The sequence below is a fragment of the Protopterus annectens genome, chromosome 6.part0 (assembly GCF_019279795.1).
Source record: "Protopterus annectens isolate FY-2018-M chromosome 6.part0, PAN1.0, whole genome shotgun sequence".
Taxonomy (NCBI): Eukaryota; Metazoa; Chordata; order Ceratodontiformes; family Protopteridae; genus Protopterus; species Protopterus annectens.
The window spans coordinates 449832603-449852175 of record NC_056737.1 but is presented as its reverse complement, the minus strand read 5'-3'; positions in this window follow the sequence as shown (position 1 = coordinate 449852175).

Genomic DNA, 19573 nt, shown 5'->3' with positions numbered 1-19573 from the left:
ATATGGTATTTATTTGTACCTTTCTAGTAATTTTTGAGCCTTTCCATCGTTAAGGCCTACAAAGTTACACATAATACTCTAGGGACTCCAAAATCAGTTTTTCTAGTGCCTGATTGCTGAGTAATACTACTTCCTTATCTTTATATTCAATGACTCTTAACTACATACCCAGCATCCCACTAGTTTTAGTTGGCAGTATTACACACTGAATTTTGTAACTTCTTTCCTCTGCATTTATTGCCCCTAGGTGATTATTTATTTATTTATTATTCCTTTTTTTGACCAGGTTAGTCCCACTAGGCTACTGATATCTTTTCAGGAGAGACCCAAGGTGGCATTTATATTACTAGGGGAAATTTCGCCAGGGTATAAGGGAACTTCCACTGCTCTTTTTGATAGGTGCCATGGGAACTTTTACATCCACCTAGCAACTCACAGAGATGGGACCTTGGTTTAATAAATCATCTGAATAATGACACACTCAGGTGGTCAGCACTCCTAAAGCTGCACTGCTGTGTTAGCAATTTGAAAAATTAATCTAATCATCTAGACTGGGATTAGAACTCAAAGCTTTCTGATCTTGGAACACAAAAGCTGAGTATGCTACCTTGTTGCCAGCAACACTACATCTCAGCAAGTCATTTTTCACATTTCTTTCCTTATCACTATGCAGGAATCCATAAGCATCTGGGTTAAATCTGAGTTGTCAACTTTATGACCATGTTGCTAGCCTAATTAAATTGTTCTTGTGGCTCTTTTGCTATGCTCACCCTCCCACATTGGGTGTCATTATTAGACAAGTTTATCCTGTTTTACATTCCTACTTTTAATGCTTGAAATGTACTTGTAAACAATATTGGGATGCAGCAGTGTCTCTTGTGGCAAAATACTAATTGCCTTCTTTCCTCCATTTACCCTCAAGTTTTTTTTCCTTCCTTTATTACATCTCACTAATCTCCTCTTCATTTCTGCTTTGACTCACCTAGCCTTAGTAGCTGCCCTTCATGTTCCCTGCACAGAGTTCATCCCCATTTCTTGCCCTTTCTGTGATCCTCTCCATTCCCCATTGAGCTACACTGGAATATTAATTAATTTAGCTTTTTCTGATCATCTAATGTCTTAGTCATTCCATTTCCAATATGTCCTTTTAATCACATTTCATGAGTTCTCTATTCTCTTATTTTCCTCCATTTATCTAGTGATATGCTAATAATTTCTGCAATCTTGCTGGTACTATTTCCCATAATTCCACAAAACAGGTCTATTTTCCAAAATATGTCTCCCCTGAATTGTGAAGCAAACATTAGTGTGATTTCCATTTGTCAGTGTCAGTGACATTATCACAATGACTACCTTTTCCTCTTTGCAAATAATAACATTGAAAATCTTGCCTTTGTTTGTAACTGCTCTCACTTTCTGTTTGAATCCATATGGATCACATGTTCCATAATGTTATTGCTGGTCCTACATCTTGATTCAGAGATGTCTAAATCTTTTTCTAGAAGGCACAAATTACTTATTGTCATTATTCCCTTCCTACTTTTCTACTTCCTAATCCTCTGCTTAAATTATCATCCGTCCTAGGATTAGGAAGTGTAATTGAATTAGCATCTCCCTCCCAACTCTTGATCCCGTTCACTAGACTCCCAACACTAACTCCTCTTTCTACTGTCCAATTCCCCTGCTTTGTCTAACATCATCTCATCTACTGTGCAACAATGAATTCCAGCACTTATATATATACTGCAATGCCCCCTCTTTTTACTCCATTACCTTTCTGAAAACTGCATCTCCAGGTATGACCACATCCTCCCTTCTTTTGCTGGTTCCCTAGATCTTTGTTACAACCATCATACTCTCTCCTCACCAATTCTCAGAGGTTGTAGCTCTGCCACATTTTCCCAGCATAGCAAACCAATCCACTCCTTCTCATGACCTTCACATCCCACTTCCAAGCTGTGTTTGCCTATTATATCACCCTGCTGCTTCCTTATGGTGTCCTGTGTGTTCCTGTTTACTTATTACATTTTCTTCAGCAGATCTGTGTTCCTTACTTTCAGAATACAGTTATTGGTAGTGAGATAGAACTTACAGAACTATCCTCATACAACTCCATAGTTATATGAAAGCAAGTGTACTGCAAGACAAGATGGGAGCTGTTGAGTGTGTGTGTGCGTGTGTGTGTGTGCGTGTGTGTGTGTGTGTGTGTGTGTGTGTGTGTGTGTGTGTGTGTGTGTGTGTGTGCACGCACACATGTGCATCTTGAAAATGGAAAAAACAAGGGAGGACCCCCCACACACACCAATATCCTTGATCACTGTACGGTGGGTAAGAAAAGGTAGTGCATTTCATAGAAAGGTGTGTGTGTCTCTTTGGAAATGTTACATAAAAGATTACAACATACTTGTGCTGCTGAATGTCAATTTACACTGCTTAACTTTATGACACTTGTATCTTGTTACACTATAACATCATGCCAGAAGCAGACAAAAGAGTGGATGTGGATATGGATACACCTTCAAGAACTATAGGCAAAAAAGATTAGAAAAAACATATTTTATTTCACACTGTACATGTCCAATAGAAAAATGCAGTATCAAGAACAAACAAGCATGCAAGTTATTCTAACCACCTGAAATAGAACAGCAGAAAAGTGCAGCCCTATACCAAACCAACAGATAGAATTGATTTAAATAATTATAGGTTTTTCCTCAAAGTTAAATGTGGAATTTTAAGCTGTAACAAACAATTATTTACAAATGTATCTTTTTCTATGTGGCTGGCAGTTTTGGCTATTCTGAATACACTAAAGTCCTGGGAAATAAATCTGTTTTGTAATTTCATGGCTGCATTAGTCTTAGTGGTTATTTTTTTAACAGTACAGCGGAGTCACTAACGATATGGGACGGCCTGCTTAAGCATCTAGCAGGTGCTTACAATCAGACAATGTAACCTAGCATCGAGGAAATGCAGTTTTCCAGCCTTAAGGATAGTGTACACTTTCCTTAAGGAAGAACAAAGCAAAAAAAAAAAAACAAACAAACAAACAAAAACAAATAGAAACCTTGTTGCACAGGAAAAATACTGGCATACAAATTACTAAACTCAATGGTTGTTACAACTTCTAATGTAAGAGCTGTATCAAAGATCACTTGGCGTTCTTATTAACAACTAAGAAAACAGGATTCAGGTTGGTACTGATTATTTAAACCGTGGTTTATTAAGCAAAAAAAAGTGATGAGTGCATTTGCCCCATCAGAGCTTCTTCAGATCTAAGTTATAATATAATTATAAAGTAATGCATACTTTTCTATTTTCCATATAAAATGCCATGTAAATTACACTGGAAGCATTAATCTAAGTGCATTTAAATGAATCACATTCAGTGACAGTGATTGGAACAGTGGTACATACATAGGTCTATGTTCAGTCATCAAAAGGAAAAACTGTCAAATGGTATTGCATCTAAAATGCCGTTCAGCGAAACTCCTCATGTTGGGGGAGGGGCTGCTCACGCCACCCCCCCCCCACTAATTATATGTACCAAGTCTGATATTGTACTACAGTGGGTAAAGGGCAAATTTCCTGATCCCTACCATAATGCGATCTTACTCGATAGGCTCAATGAACAGCATATTCAATGAAACATGCTTTTCGATACTTTTTCCATTCAATGACTGAACATAGAATCGATGTATACAGTTTGCATTTTATTGTGATTGGTGCTGTATGCTCCTTATCTAAGTAAGTACAAACTCAGTATGTATCTGGCTGTTGGTCAGTGTGCTTACATATAAATAACAATGTAAGCATCCTGTCCTGCATTTCTTATATATTACTATAGTATATAATAAAACAAATGGTAGTGAGACTAAAGTTACTGTGAAATGCTGTGATGGGAGAGAGGAGGAATGTGGTGGAGTGTTAACAAATGGTGTGTGTTTAATTTACATTTTGCTTCCAGAAGAAGGTTGCTAATATATTTCTGGAAAATAAGTTGGTGTTTGATATTAAATGGTTAATTGGAAGGTTGCAGGCCCATTTCAGCCATTTTGTTATTCATTCAGCTTAAAATATTTACTTTGTCAACTAACATCAGGATATTGCTATAGCTTAGTATCCATACCTCTAATTGAAACCGTCTTCCTTCTAGCATGCTGTTCTCCTCTTCATAGAACTCCATTGCTTTTTCCATTAAAAATGATTCATTCTGAAGCTTAGATGTTTCTTTCTTGTATAATTTACTACTTTTCTCCAATTCTGTCTTAAGAACACAAAATCTAGGTGGTAGAGAAGTCAAAATAAATGAAAAAGTCTTTTTCTACTGATTTTCATTCCTCATTTCCTTACAGAAACAATAAAAGGAAGTAGATATTTGGGGGGGCAGACATGAACAATATAACTTCTTCCAGAGGGGAAATTTGCTAGATAATTTATCTTTCTCCACCATACTTTGCAAATTTCGTTATTGATTTTATCAGTGAAGCAAATACTAGAAACTAAACTACAGACTGTTATAAATATTTAATTCAACAGCTATTAACACCAGTCAGATAAATGTGTTTTAAGTCCTAAAACATTGTTGAAGTCTGGTAATAACAATATACTGATGATTCAAGAATATTTGGAAATACAAACTGTACAAGTGACTACACTTTATCACATCAAAATATTAAATTACAGGAATACAAGTAGCAGACTTGCTTAAATTCAATCTTTTTTCTAGAGTCTCAGTGATAATGTCTTCAAGGAAGTATCAAACACTGATAGGTACATGTTTTTAAATAACATAAATGCCCCTACAACAATTAATTCAACATCCAAAATCAAATAATAATCATAATAATAAAGCTCTTATTTAATACAGCATTTCAGTTCCAATAAGGGGGTGCTGCACTTTTGAGTGGGATGCCCTTCAGATGAGACATTAAACAGAGATCTCATTTGCCTGTGCTGGTGATAGCAAATTTTGAAGTGTATATATATATATATATATATATATATATATATATATATATATATATATATATATATAGATAGACAGAGATACACCACACACACATATACAATCACACACACACACACTCTATTTGCATATAATTTACATACAATTTATGTTATTTAAACCCCTTATTCATCCTGTTTACATCATTCTTACAGTTTATTCATAAATAATACAAAAAATCGTAATATAACAAAAATGTATACATTTTTTCTTTTTTTATCCATTAACTTAATTGCTTCTATACCCATAGCTTTTTTCCACAAACATTTTCTTATTTCTGCCAATGTATCTTCATCCCAACTGTTTTTATTATACAGTAATCTTTCATATCTTCTTTTCCACACTATTTCTCAATTTTTTTTATATTTTTCAAATACATTTGAATGAATTCCATAGTATTTATACATAACATCTTAAATAACTATGTACACTATTTACATTAACCTGACACTATAACAGATCGTATACAGTTATCCATTATCAGAGTGTCTGATCAATTATTGTATAGTGCCAATCAACAATAAGAGTTTTCCCCAAGGGTTGTTGATAAATGGCTTTGGATGAATTCTTAGTTCTTTCATTTTAATTTCCAATAATGCTATGGTGTTCAGTAGGCTGTAGAAGTCTTCCAAAGTGGGTATTGTGTTTGTATTCCATGTTCTTGTTATACACTTCCTTGAAGATGCAAGTATAGTCCATACTTGATACATGTTTGACCTATTCAAATGAAGACCTTTGTTCACATTTAATAATACTAGAGCTTTAGTTAAATAAATAAAATGATTCATTAAATAAAGCTTGTAGAAAGTTATTAATACCATTCCAAAACGGTTTAATTTTAACACAATCAAAGAAAATGTGGTTCCAGTCTGCATTGTGTACTTGCTCACATCTCCAACATATTCCTTTTATGGAATACTAATTTTACTGATTCTATCTGGGGTTAAGAATGCTTTGTGCAAGCATTTCCAATTAAAAACTTTCCAGTATTGTGTAAAGGATGTATATTTTATCGATAATAAGATATTTGTTTTAATATGTTCAGTTAACTGTATTGAGTGTCCTTTTGTTATATATTTTCAATATGAGGTTTTGGGTGTTGTTTTATAGTTTATCACTATTTTGTACAATTTTGAAATACTGTTTCCCATGTCAAAGTCATTATATATGATTTCATATATGTATTTCATAAATTTAGGTAATTCTTTAAATGAAGAATTGTTAATTATTCTACTTAAATCTTGCGGATATGATAGAATACTCTATAAATTTAGCCAGTTCTGTTGTGGAATTTTGTATGTTGTTTTTATTACTTGCATATCTAAAACTTTTAGTTCTTTGATAAAAAGACTGCTGTAAAAGGCAGATCCAGCAAACAAACCAGCAAAAAAAACACAATTCACAGCAACACGCAGAATGAGACATCCAACCAAAAGGTTTTTTTGTAAAACCAACTATGTGAAGAAGTTTTTGGTGTACAAAAACAAAAGCGCTTATACTTTTAAGGATTAAAGCTGGTTTTACAAAAAAAAAAGTTTGGTTGGATGTCTCATTCTCCATAGTTCTTTGATGTATTGAAGCCATCAAACAAATCCTTTCTATTCCCAGGAATTAATAATTTCTCTATATATTTTATATGGAAAGTTCTTTGTGACTAAAAATGGTGTTAAAAGATCAAACCAGATTTTTAAATCTATATTTGCAGTAATAATTTTCCTAAATGAGTCAATGTAATAATAATTAATCACACAAGTTTTAGTGGGTTTAGTTATGTTATATTGCACACTAATACATAATATGTGCCATGGCAAATTGTTTTTATCAGTTATTTCAAATTTTTTTTGTAAATCAAATTCATTTATTGATGTTACAGTTAGTAATTCTTTCCAATTTGCAGAGTAATTTGGACTTATCCAATCTGAGATTGTTTTAGATATTGATGCTTTTTATATATGTTTCTATATCAGGAAAGTTAATGCTCCCTGTTTCCATGGTCTGATATGATGTATTAAAGCTATTCAGTTTCTTTTGGGAAACCATAAAAAAATTATTAGGCATGAATTTATTTATTTAGGTATATTCCTTTCTGATAACAGTTGTATTGTCAAGGCTATATATAGGATCTTTGGCAGTAAAACCATTTTTATTAACTGTAGCCAATTGTAGCCAATCTTCAAATGTTAATATTATTTTGTTCCATTCTTCCACAGAGTTTAATTGTATTGATGATATTATTCTAGTTTTTTGAGACTGATTCATTATTATCCTTGCATAACTCAATTCCTAGATATTTTAAGGTAGAGTCTTGTTTCCTTATGATGTGATCCCCCTTAGTCTGCAGTTTTTTTTTTATTTAAAAATAAAAAAAAATATTTTGATTTAATGAAATGGAGTCCTGAAGTCATGTGAAATTTGTCAATTAATATATTTAATTCTTCTAATGTCTCTTCCATATTAGATAATGTTAGTAATATGTCATCAGCAAATAGCATTACTTTAGAATTGTATTGTCCATAAACATCTATTTTTTTGATTTATATATTGTTACAAATTGAATCTGCCAATATTTCAATAGCCAGAGCAAATCGGTGGCATGGAACATCCTTGTTTAGTGCCTTTTGTTATATGTACAGATTCAGAGGTAAAAGGACCTAACTTGACATATGCTAAATTGTTTGTATATATATATATATATATATATATATATATATATATATATATATATATATATATTCCTTAGGAGATGACCAAAGGATGCAGGAAATTCAAATAGCATTAGGATTTTAAATAAATAGTCCCAATTTATGGAATCAAAGGCTTTCTCTGTATCTGAGCCAGTTATGAGTGTTTCTTTATTGTCTTTATTAACATAATCTATAAGATAAATTATCCTTTTAATATTGCTATGTGTGTGTCTATGATATATAAATCCAGTTTGATCATTATTTATTGTTTTGGATAGTGGTATTTTCATTCTGTTAGTTAATATTGTCATCAATATCTTATAGTCATTATTTAATAATGAAATAGGTCTACATGAGGCACAGAGGTTTGGGGATTTGTTTTCCTTTAGGATTAGTGTGATTAAGGAATATCTCCAAGAGGGTGGTATTAAAGCTTGTGACTGAATTTCTAATAGAGTTTTATGGAACAGGGATAGTATCTTTGAAGGAAAAAGTTTATGTATTTCTATAATTATGCAATCTATATCTGGAGCTTTATTATTTTTACCCTGTTTTATTGTATCTGTAATTTCATTGTAGGATATGGGTGCTTCCAGATCTAGTTTTAATTTTTCTGGTATTGTTTTTAGAACATTTTTCATCTTGATTTAATTGATCGATATGTATATTTTCTTTTTGGAAATGTTCCATATAGTGATTTCTATAGGCATCAAGAATGTCACCTATATCCAAAGCATTTTTCCCTTTCTTTTTGTGGAAGATACTTTTAATATTATTTGCTTTTGGTTGTATTTTGATTCTTGTGGATAAATTATGCAGATGTTTGGGAGAAGTGGCCAGGGTATTCATTTTTAGTTTTTCTAAAGCTAAACTAGTTTTATGTGTTAGAATTTTGTTGTATTTATTGTTTAATACTTCTCCTTTCTTTTTCTTCTCCAAATGATTTTGATGTTTTCAGCTTTTACTGACAAGAGTTTAGATTGTAGATCTAATAATTCAGAATCCCATTCTCTGATTTTTTTTTATATACCAAGTTAGGGTTTTGGCATATATGTAAGCATTCAATGAGTCCCATATCTTTATTTTATTTATCTCTGTGGTGTAATTAATATCTATGAAGAACTGTAATTCGGATAATAACCAGGGTTTGAACTCTTTAATTTTAGTTATATATGCTGAAATTCTGGAGTTAAAGATTAATGGTTTGTACCCATTTTAAAGTTTTAGTATCAATGAATTGTGGTCTGAAAGGGGGCAGGGAGTGATTGAGAAATTAATGATTTTAGAGTGTAAGTCACGGACAGCAAATATTTTATCTATTCTAGTTTGGGTAACAAATCAGTGATCTTGATAGGGAAACAACAAAGATTTATATTCTTTAAATTTGAAAGTATCTACAAAATTAACTGACTCTACCCACTTGTTTAAAGCTTTTGATACAGCAGATGTACACAGTGGTCTTTTATTTGTAGTTTCAGAAATATCAAATATACAGTTAAAATCTCTTCCTAATATTAAGTTGCCTTTATAATTATTGGAAATGAAATCCAAGTGTTTTTTAACAGGTCCTGTTCCAATGCCTGGGAACCAGTGTAGATTGGCTAGGGTCCATATTCTGTTATTATATATAACTATTACTAATGCCATAAGGCCTTCTTTATCTTCATACTTATAAATGATTTCTGGGTTAATCACATTTGTTTTCCATAAAATTGTTACCCCTTTTGTCTTTGTCTTATAAGTGGATTGTGCCAATATCATATATTCCTTAGGATTCCATTTGTAATTGTCATTTGTTTTGAAATTAGTTTTTTGAAGGAAGACAATTTATGCTTTGTTCAGTTTTAAATATTTCAGTAGATTTCATCTCTTGCTAGGATTGTTTAAGTCCTTGGTATTTAAAGATAATAAAGTTAAAACCATGTTAGGTTATTTATACTATGTATTTTTTGTTTTATTGTGACTATTAAATATTTTCCTCTGATAACTATAAAGTATATGTTTGAGCTTTTAAAGGAAATTATCAGTTTTATACTTTGACTGTTTACCAATAAAGTAGTGTTTTGGTCAAGCGTACTAAACATGTTTTTGTGAAATAAATTTAAATTAATAAATGTTAACAAAACTAAGATCCGCTCTAGCCACGGAATGAAAACCATTCCTAATCTGATGGATAAACCTAAATCCATCAGATTATCACTCATACCTTGACAATCCAGAACATTTGAGCTCCATAAATTGAATTATCATATGGAGAATACTTGTAAAAAGAATAAGCAATATTTATATTATTTTGAACAGATATAGTACAATTGTAGATTAGACAGAATTCTAATACAATATAAATGTCTACTTATTGTATAAGCAATTAATATTTACATGAAAGATAGATGACAAGCAATTCAATCATAATAAATAGGATATATCATATATCAAACCTCAGTAAAAGATTATAGCACACAGTTATTTAACATATTCACTCTTACTGATGAGGTCTTTCAAAACATATTACTTAATATAAATAGATAGTAATATTTATACCTAATGTTTATAATACAATTATTTTACTGGATATATCAGAAGTTATATTTTATTGTTTGCATTTAAGTAATCACTTTGTTGCTAACTTACTTAAAGCATCCAGTTTGTTTGATGTGAACATTGATGAAAGTTAGTGCATTTTAATTATCGGTGCATTCCTTTTCCCCCCATTTCCTACATATAAGTATTTTCATATCTGTCATTTCTAATTATAAAATGGGTGAAATTACAGGTTAAAAACAACAAATTAATTTATTGTGATTAATAATTACAAGTTCCCTTTCCATATTCATAAATTACCATTTTATGGCATATACTGAAAGTTTTTAGATTTAAAATGGCAACATTCTATTTTGTTTAATCAGCAAAGGTTAAACTGAGTGAATATTGTCAATTTAATACTATTTGTTCAGAATGCTACATTCTGTGACATTCCTAGCTCAGGCTTCTATTGTTTCCCCTTGAACAACTTTGTCAGTTTGATGTCATGTATAAAAAAAGAAGTTATGTTCTTACTATAACTTTCCATGTGAGTTGTTCATCTCGCCTTTGTTCTTTACACGTGGGTTCAAAGCCGATCCATCGGCTCTGAGTCGGCCGCTTTCCAAGCTCAAGATCTTTGAGTATCTCGAGGCACAGTTCCTATACCGGGATGCTCTCCTACCAACCCCAGATCTAGTTTGCTGAAACAGCAAGAAAAAAACACACTATGCAATCAAATTACAAAAATGCACATAATACATAACTATTTACAATAGCTAAACAATAATCTGGCTGGAAAGAAGGACACTAGCAAGACCAACCAGACCACCAGTCATACCTGTTCTTCCATAACCTGGAGGGGGAAGGTGGAAGGGAGTATAAGAACAAAGGCGAGATGAACAACTCATGTGGAACGTTATGGTAAGAACATAACTTCTTTATGTGCAGTTGTTCAATCTCGCCGTTTGTTCTTTACACATGGGTAGCGTCCCAAGCACCCTAATCCTGGGTGGCTCACAGAAGTACATTCCGGAGAACGGTGAAACCAAAGGAAGCCCTGTCCCAGGAGGCCCTGTCCACCTTGTAATGAGTGATAAACGTATGAGGTTTGGACCAAGTAGCAGCTGCACAAATGGTTCCAAAGGTAGATGGGCTGCGTGGGCTAAAGACGTAGAAACAGCCCTGGTAGAATGAGCTTTCACCTCACGTTCTAAAGGTTGTTTAGCTGAAGAATATACAAATTTTATACAATCAGAACTCCATTTGGACAATGTAACTTTAGATACCGAAAAACCTTTCTCATTGTCGGCATAAGAAATGAATAGTTTATCAGATTTCCTATATTCTTTTGTTCTGTCCAAATAAAACCTCAATTGTCTGTGAACATCAAGCTTATGTAACATGTACTCCATTCTATTAGCATGATGTCTGAAAAAAGTAGGAAGGTCAGTAGACTGGTTCAAGTTTGTCTCAGAGCAGACCTTAGGAAGAAAGATTGGATTTGTTCTTAAAGACACTCTGTCGGGGTAAAAGACTAGATATGGAGGCTTGACAGAAAGTCCTTGTAGTTCAGAAACTCTACACGCCAAAGTAATAGCTACTAGGAAAATTGTCTTCCAAGAAAGGAACTTCAAAAGACAAGATGATGCAGTCTCAAAAGGGGGAAGAATGAGTTGAGAAAGCACCAAATTCAGATTCCAGGGAGTAACAGGATATCTGATAGGTGGCCTAAGGTGATGAGTTCCTTTCAAAAAGGCTTTACATAATCTGTGGGACATAATGTTAGAACCACTGCATCCCACATGGAAGTTAGATATGGCAGCCAATTGAACCCTTATCGTAGAAGCTGCCGCATCATTGTGAAAGAGCGAAGTCAAGAATTCCAGAATATTGAATAGGGGCGACATAGGGATCAATACCATGCTGAGAAGCCCAATGAACAAATCACTTCCATTTGCTGTTATAAAGTTTCCTGGTGGAGACTTTGTGAGAGGAAACTAAAATATGTTGAACCGCTGGAGACAAATCATGTGACCTGGCTAGGTTGGGAAGTGGAGCAGCCAAGCTGTCAGTTTGAGGGAGAAAAGAGAGGGATGAAGAACTCCCGATGAATGAGTCAGAAGGTCTGGCACTGGGTCCACAACCCAAGGTTCTTCCACTTGGTATTGCTGTAGGAAGGGGAACCATATCTGCTGAGGCCAAAACGGGGCTATTAGAATAACAATACTCCCCAGGCTTTTGGCTTTCTGTAAGAATCTGGGGATCAGAGGGATTAGAGAGAAGGCATAAAGGAGACCTGAGGGCCAATCATGAAGAAATGAGTCCCTTGGGCTGTCCCCTGGTGGAGGGTACAGGGCAAAGTAGCTTCTGCATTTGGCATTCATCAGGGATGCAAAAAGTTTGCAGCAAGGCTGGCCCATTTTGCAGAATATCCTATCCGCCACTCGTTCTTTGAGGGACCACTCGTGAGGCAACAGAATGACTCTGCTCAGTTTGTCTGCTATCATGTTGGATGACCCGGGTATGTGCATTGCTATCAGAAAGCTCCCGGTGGATACAGCCCACTGCCAAACTCTCAGGGCCTCTCGGCATAAGGGGTAAAACTTGGTTCCCCCTTACTTGTTGATGTACCAGACTATCGACATGTTGTCTGTCTGTATTGCAATCGTCTCTTGAGGTGGAGAGTCATGAAAGTGTTGCAATTCTAGAAACACCGCTCTCAACTCTAGGACATTGATGTGCAAATGAGATTCCATGTCTGACCAAGTGCCTTGTACAGTTCTTCCCTGAAACAGCCCCCCCCCACCCTATCAGGGAAACATCCGTGATCACTGTGGCTGTGGGAGGAGGAAGTACAAATGGGTGACCTACAGTAACTTGGTGGCTGTTCAACCACCAAAGAAGGTCGTTTTTGCAAGCATTTGTCAGAAGAATCTCGTGTGACATTGGAAGCTGTTGATAACCACTGTGTGAACAGTAACCATTGGAGTATCCTCATATGCATTCATCCCAGAGGAACCGCTATGAGTGTCGCTGCCATGGTGCCTAACAGTTTCAGAACCTGGAATGCCAGAACTCTACTTTCCATTAACAAATGGGGCACTTGACTTCACAAAGATATTATTTTTTCTTGAAGCAATCTGACCAGGGAGGTGGTGGTGTCTAGATCTGCTCCTATAAAGGAAATATGCTGCAATGGCAATAAAGCAGATTTTTTGAAATTTAAGGTTATGCCCAACCTGGAACACAGGTTGATAGTGTAATCTCTGGCACAAATTAGTTGATGCCTGGTGGTGGCGGTGAAGAGCCAGTCATCCAGATAGGGAAACACCCGGAATCCTAAACGTCTCAGGTGAGCCGTGACCACTGCCATACATTTGGTGAACACTCTGGGGGCTGTGGTAAGACCAAAGGGCAGAGCTCAGAATTAGTAGTGACTGGTCCCCAGCCAGAAAAGCAAGTGATCTCTGGATGGCTTGGCCATTTTGATGTGGTAGTACACATCCTTGAGATCTATAGAGCATATCCAATCGCAAGTTTTGAGAAATGGAAGTATCGATTGAAGCATGACCATCCAGAACTTTTCCTTTTTGACAAAGGTGTTTAGTTTGCTGAGGCCTAAGATGGGCCTTCAGTCCCCTGTTTTCTTTGGAACTAAAAAGAACCTGGAGTAAATTCCAGATCCTATTTGGTCCGCTGGGACTGGCTGGATGACTCTTTTTTTCTAGCAGCCTTTGAATTTCTATGGCTGTTAGATTCTGCAGACTGGGTGGAATGTTTGGGATTCTTGTACAAATGGAAGAGGATTCTGAAAAGGGAATGATGTAACCTCTATGAACAATGAGGGGATAGGGAATTAAATTTGACAGAGCCCTGTCAAGTTCAACGCAATTCAAGAAAGGCTAAAGGCCTAGGAGCAACCGCACTGAATTAGAAAGACAAAAAAATAATATACAGTTAACTCACTGAACAACAATTACGTGAAATATGAGAAGTCTCACAAATATCAGATCCCCGATAGCCTAAATAAGTAATTATATATTCTTCTAAAAAGAAAAAAAGGTTACTGGCCCGAGCTTCTGCCAAAGATCATGTGATCCATTGCAGCAGCAAACTAGATCTGGGGTTGGTAGGAGAGCATCATGGGATAGGGACTGTGCCTCCAGCTACTCAGAGATCTTGAGCTTGGAAAGTGGCTGACTCGGAGCCGATGGATCGGCTCCAAACCCACGTGTAAAGAACAAATGGCGAGACTGAACAACTTCACATCATTAGTTACCTTGGTAACAACTGAAGTTTTATATATGGTCAAGATGGGTTACAAAACTACATTTCAAGTTAAAGCAATTATATGACTTGTTATGCACATTTACTTATATGAGAACATCATCATGCTTCCCCTTGATGTTCAATAGTGTATGTCATTTATGACAAGTTAAAACAGTAGTGTTATTATACACAAGCCCATGTTATTAAACTGAGTGTCTATTGTTAATTTAATACTATTTGTTCAGAATATGATTGTTACATTTTGTGAAATTTCAAGTTCAGGCTTCTATTGTTTCTCTTGAACAACTTTTTCAGTTTGATGTCATGTATAAAACATTAGTTACCTTGGTAACTGCTTAAGTATTATATATGGTCAAGATGGGCTAGAAAAACTACAATTCAAGTTAAAGCAATTACATGACTTTTTATGCATATTTACTTATAGGTTCATAGGTTCATAGGTTGATACTAGGCTATCTGCCCTAGGGCATTTATAAGCCTAGCCAAAGTGTGTTTGGCTTTTGCCACCCTTTTAGATTAGTTGACTGTGCCTCTGTATAGTAGGTCACAGAAGATAGCCCTTTTAAGGTTAGTTTACTGTGCCTGTCTAGTAGGGACACAGAAGAGATCCCAGGGGTAAACCTACGATCTCCAATCCACTCATCAAGATTTCTCTTGAAGAGGGTCATTAAGGGGCTCTGCCTAACATGGATTGGGATTTTGTTCCAGAGTGAGGGGAGCCTCTGGGATATGAATCTGTCCCTCCAGCATGCCTATTTATTTCTGTGCTGAGGTTTAAGTCCCTGGAGCGTGTAGCTCTAAGGGATTTGGATTTCCTGAGGTGGAGCATGTCCATTAATTCTGGGTTGGACATGGCTTTATACGTCAGGCACAGATCACCTCTGAGTAGGCGGTAAGCAACTGAGTAGAGCTGGAGTTTCTTTAGCCTAACTGCGTAGGGCATCTGTTTGAGTCCCTTGATCCTCTTGGTGAGGTACTTTTGGGGTCTTTCCAGTTGCTGCAGGTGTCGGTTAAGGTACATCCCAAATGAGGCGCTGTATTCAATTATGGGCCTGATGAGTGTTGAGTAGAAGGGCACAATGACCTCTATTGATCTAGATGTGAACCCTTTCATGATAAGGTAGGCTATATAGAAGGTCTTTCTAACCACTTTGGCAACGTTATTGTCAAAGGAGAGATTGCTATCTACTTGGGTCCCCAAATCCCTAATTACTTCTTCCATACTTAATGGATTACCACCTATGTGGTAATTTGTGGGCACTTTTTTTCCCAAAGGGGATGATTATGCACTTTTTGGCATTTAGCTTTAGGCCATGGCTCTGCCACCAGTTATCCATCTGTGTGAGACCCTTTTGAAGGATGCTTGTGTCAGTCAGTGAGTTGATTATGACACCCAGTTTGCAATCATCTGCGAACTTGGTCAGCCATAGTCCTCCCATGTTAACCTGTACCTCAGAGAAATATATACCAAACAAGAGAGGTCCCAGGACTGAGCCTTGTGGGATGCCACTTGTAACTGGTTTAGAGTCTGACATGGCATCTGCAATTCTGACCACGTGGATTCTATCCCTGAGCCAGTTTTCAACCCATCTTGTGACATACGGTTTGATATTTAAGCTGGTGAGCTTATTTATGATGCCCGAGTGGGGTATTGTGTCGAAGGCTTTTGCGAGGTCCAGGTAGACTGTGTGGACTACCTTCTCTTCATCTATGGCTTTGGTGACTGTTTCAAAGAAGTCGACCAGGTTCAAGAGGCAAGATCTGCCCTTAACAATGCCGAATTGGGTAGGATCCAGTGTTTGGAGGTTCCCAATGTCTTTGTTTATGAGTTCCATGATGATACGTTCCATAGCTTTGCAGACCAGGCTAGTCAGCTTATAGGGCGATAGTTTCCGGGGTCCGTTGTGGCACCACCTTTGTGGAGTGGGACCACTGTTGCTGTACACCATTCCTTGGGTACATATCCTGTAGTAAGGCTGAGATTGAACAGTGACTTTATGTGAGGGTTCAGTTCTTCTTGGAGCTCATGTAAGACGCAGCCTGGGACACCGTCTGGTCCCATTAATGCTGTGTTTTTTGCTTTAGAGAGGGCAGCTCTCACCTGTGCATCTGTGATGTCAGGGAGGCTACACTCTGTTGGGACAGACATTTGCTCTTTTGGGGGGGAAGGGGGGGGAGAAGTTTGCACTGAACCTGTCTGCCAGGATGTTGGCAATGTCTGTGGGTTCAGTGTATTTTTTGTCATTTTGCACTAACTCAGAGCATATCTGGGAGTTGCCATCCAGGTTCCTGACAAAACTAATGAAGGCTTTGTGATTATCTTTAGCATCTTGTGCAATTTTTCTTTCGAAGCTGGCCTTAGATGATTTTATGAGGGATCGTAGTTTCTTGCTAGTACTGATCAGAGATGCCTTCCCTTTTTGGGATTTTGCTCTATCTTGTAGTAGCTTCCTCCTTCTGTTGTATAGCTTATTTATGGCTGGGGTCCACCAGACAGGTCTCCTGCCTTTGGAGGAGTGAGTCTTGGTTTTACTTGGGCTAGCACGATCCATGCATTCCTGTAGGTGTCCATAGAATGCGTTTGTAAAGGATTCTGCGGTTTGGGCCGTATTTTCCACTGGCCCGGGGGCTTTGAAGGATTCCACCTCAGTTTTGAGAAGAGTGAAGTTTGCTTTTGAGAAGTTCTTCACCATGATTTCCTTGGCTGGGGGTGGGGACGGGATATGGATGTCCAGTGAGATTAATTTATGGTCAGATCTTACCAATTAGGGGTATACCTCTGGTATGGAACATAGAGTCCTCATGTTGGTGATGATCAGGTCCAATATGTTTTCCCCTCTTGTGGGAGTGGTGACCAGTTGTTCCATAGCATTTGAGTTTATAAATTCTAGGAACCATTGGGCGAGGGTGTTGAGGCTTGAGTAGTGCTCCCAGTCTATGTTTGGGTAGTTGAAGTCACCCAATATAATGGTGTTTGGAGAGACCTTCATATTCTCCAGTGTTCTCAGAAAAGCCGAGTGGGGTTCCTGAGTTTGGGAGGGTGGTCTGTAGCAGGCTACAAACTGAAAGGCAGTTTTGCCCACTGTTAGTTGCACATGGATGGTCTCCGATGCTTCGTGCAGTGCCACTAACCTGGAGGTGTGGGTATCTTTGATGAATATGGATACTCCCTCTCCTTTTGTGGTTTGGTCCGAGTTTTGGGGCCGGAAAGCATGGTATGAGGTATAACCTGGTAGTGCTGGGGTGCTCTCGGTAGCCTTGAACCAGGTTTCTGTTACTGCACAGATATCGATATTCTCCATACTGAGGAGAGCCTCGAGTGCATGCATCTTGAGGTTTAGACTTCTGGTGTTGAGCAGCATTACCCTTAGTTTCTTTTTCCTTGTGTTGTCTATGGAGATGGGTTTGCCTTTTGAGCCTTGCCTAAAAAAGGCACTATGGGGGTGGCAAGAGCCTTAGCCAGTATTTGAAAGCCCAAAGGTGACAGGTACAAGCCATCCATAGCAAAGCAACGTGGTTTGTCGAACATGTCATCCCAGGCTGACAGACACTGGATCCCCTTTGAATGACACCAATAGTTTAGCCAATTGTTAAAATTGATCATTTTGTCTTTATACTGTGGCATCATTCTTGGTGAGGGTAAGATGCTACTCAAGGTCAGGGTCATACCGGCCTGGGCTACATGATCAGAGAGCTCCTCTATATCTCTTTTCATGTAGTCTAGGGAGGTACGTCTCAGGTCATTCACACCAGCATGGACAATGACGGAGTCATAATTGTACTTGCTTTGGAGTGACCTGAGTGCTTGTGTTATGTGGTGGATCCTGGCACCTGACAGGCAGCTTACAGTGACCTTCTCCTTGTTCAGCCTGGTGAATGGGACATCAGTGTGTCTGACAATAGAGTCATCTATTACAAGTATATTAGGTGTGTTGTTTAGCCTTAAGGGCTGTGACTATGGGGCACACTGACTTTGTGAACTATGTGATACATGGGTATTGTTGTGGGGTAGCGGTTGCTTATATGTCTGCTTTGGAGGTCTCTGCTGCTTGGGCAGATTTTTATTTAGAGCCTCCAAGTATGTTTTTGTGGGTTTATGTGTTTGGTTTGCTGTTGCGATAGGTCTATGTGAGACTGGATTTGTGGTGTGTGTGGTTACCTTCTCCTCCTGACTGACTGCGCCAGTACTGGGTTGAGAGAGCTCAGCCTCCAGTTTAGCTATATAGTTGCATCTCTCACATATATTTGAGCTTGTTGGTAGGAGGAGAGGGTGGTCTGTGTACATAAGGCAGTTGTAACATTGCCACAAGATTCCCAGAGTCAACAGCTGGACTGGAGAGTAAACCCAAAACTGACTTTTGGACATGCCAGAATAGTATAAGGAACCACATTTTGACTGATCAAAAAGGACCAATAGGGAGACAAGTACTTAAAGGGAGTATAAGAGGGTGTAGTGCTTTAGTTTATTAGTGCTTACTTATAAGATTACTTATACGAGCAACTGCAATATAAGAAAATCATCATGCTTCCCCTTGATGTTCAATGTAGTGTATGTCATTTATGACAAGTTAAGACAGCAGTGTTTATACACACAAGCCCATGTTATGTAACAACTATTTGAAACCATTTATCAACTTCCTTCCTTTCTTCCTACTTCTTTTCTCTTATTTGCCATATAATATCATAACCATAGTAATATAAATGAATCTTTTCCATATGCACTCTTTTTTTAAACTTTTACCCAAAAGTCATATTCATTTTAAAACAGAAAAGTGTATTGTAGTTTCCACTATCTTACAATCATAGCACATTCTTTCTTCTCTTGCTTTGTTTCATATTTCCTTTAACAGGTAACTTACTTAACAAAATTATATGTATAATAATCCCCAGCATCATAAAACTCATCCAACCTTTTTTCTTCTCTGTTTAATAACATTTAGAATATCACCTTACAGATCACTCCATGGATATACCAGAAACAAATTATTTCATGATTTTTTTATACAACTTTTCTTACTAGATTCATTAGTTTTCTTACTAGATTCATCGTTCCATAAATTTATTTACATAT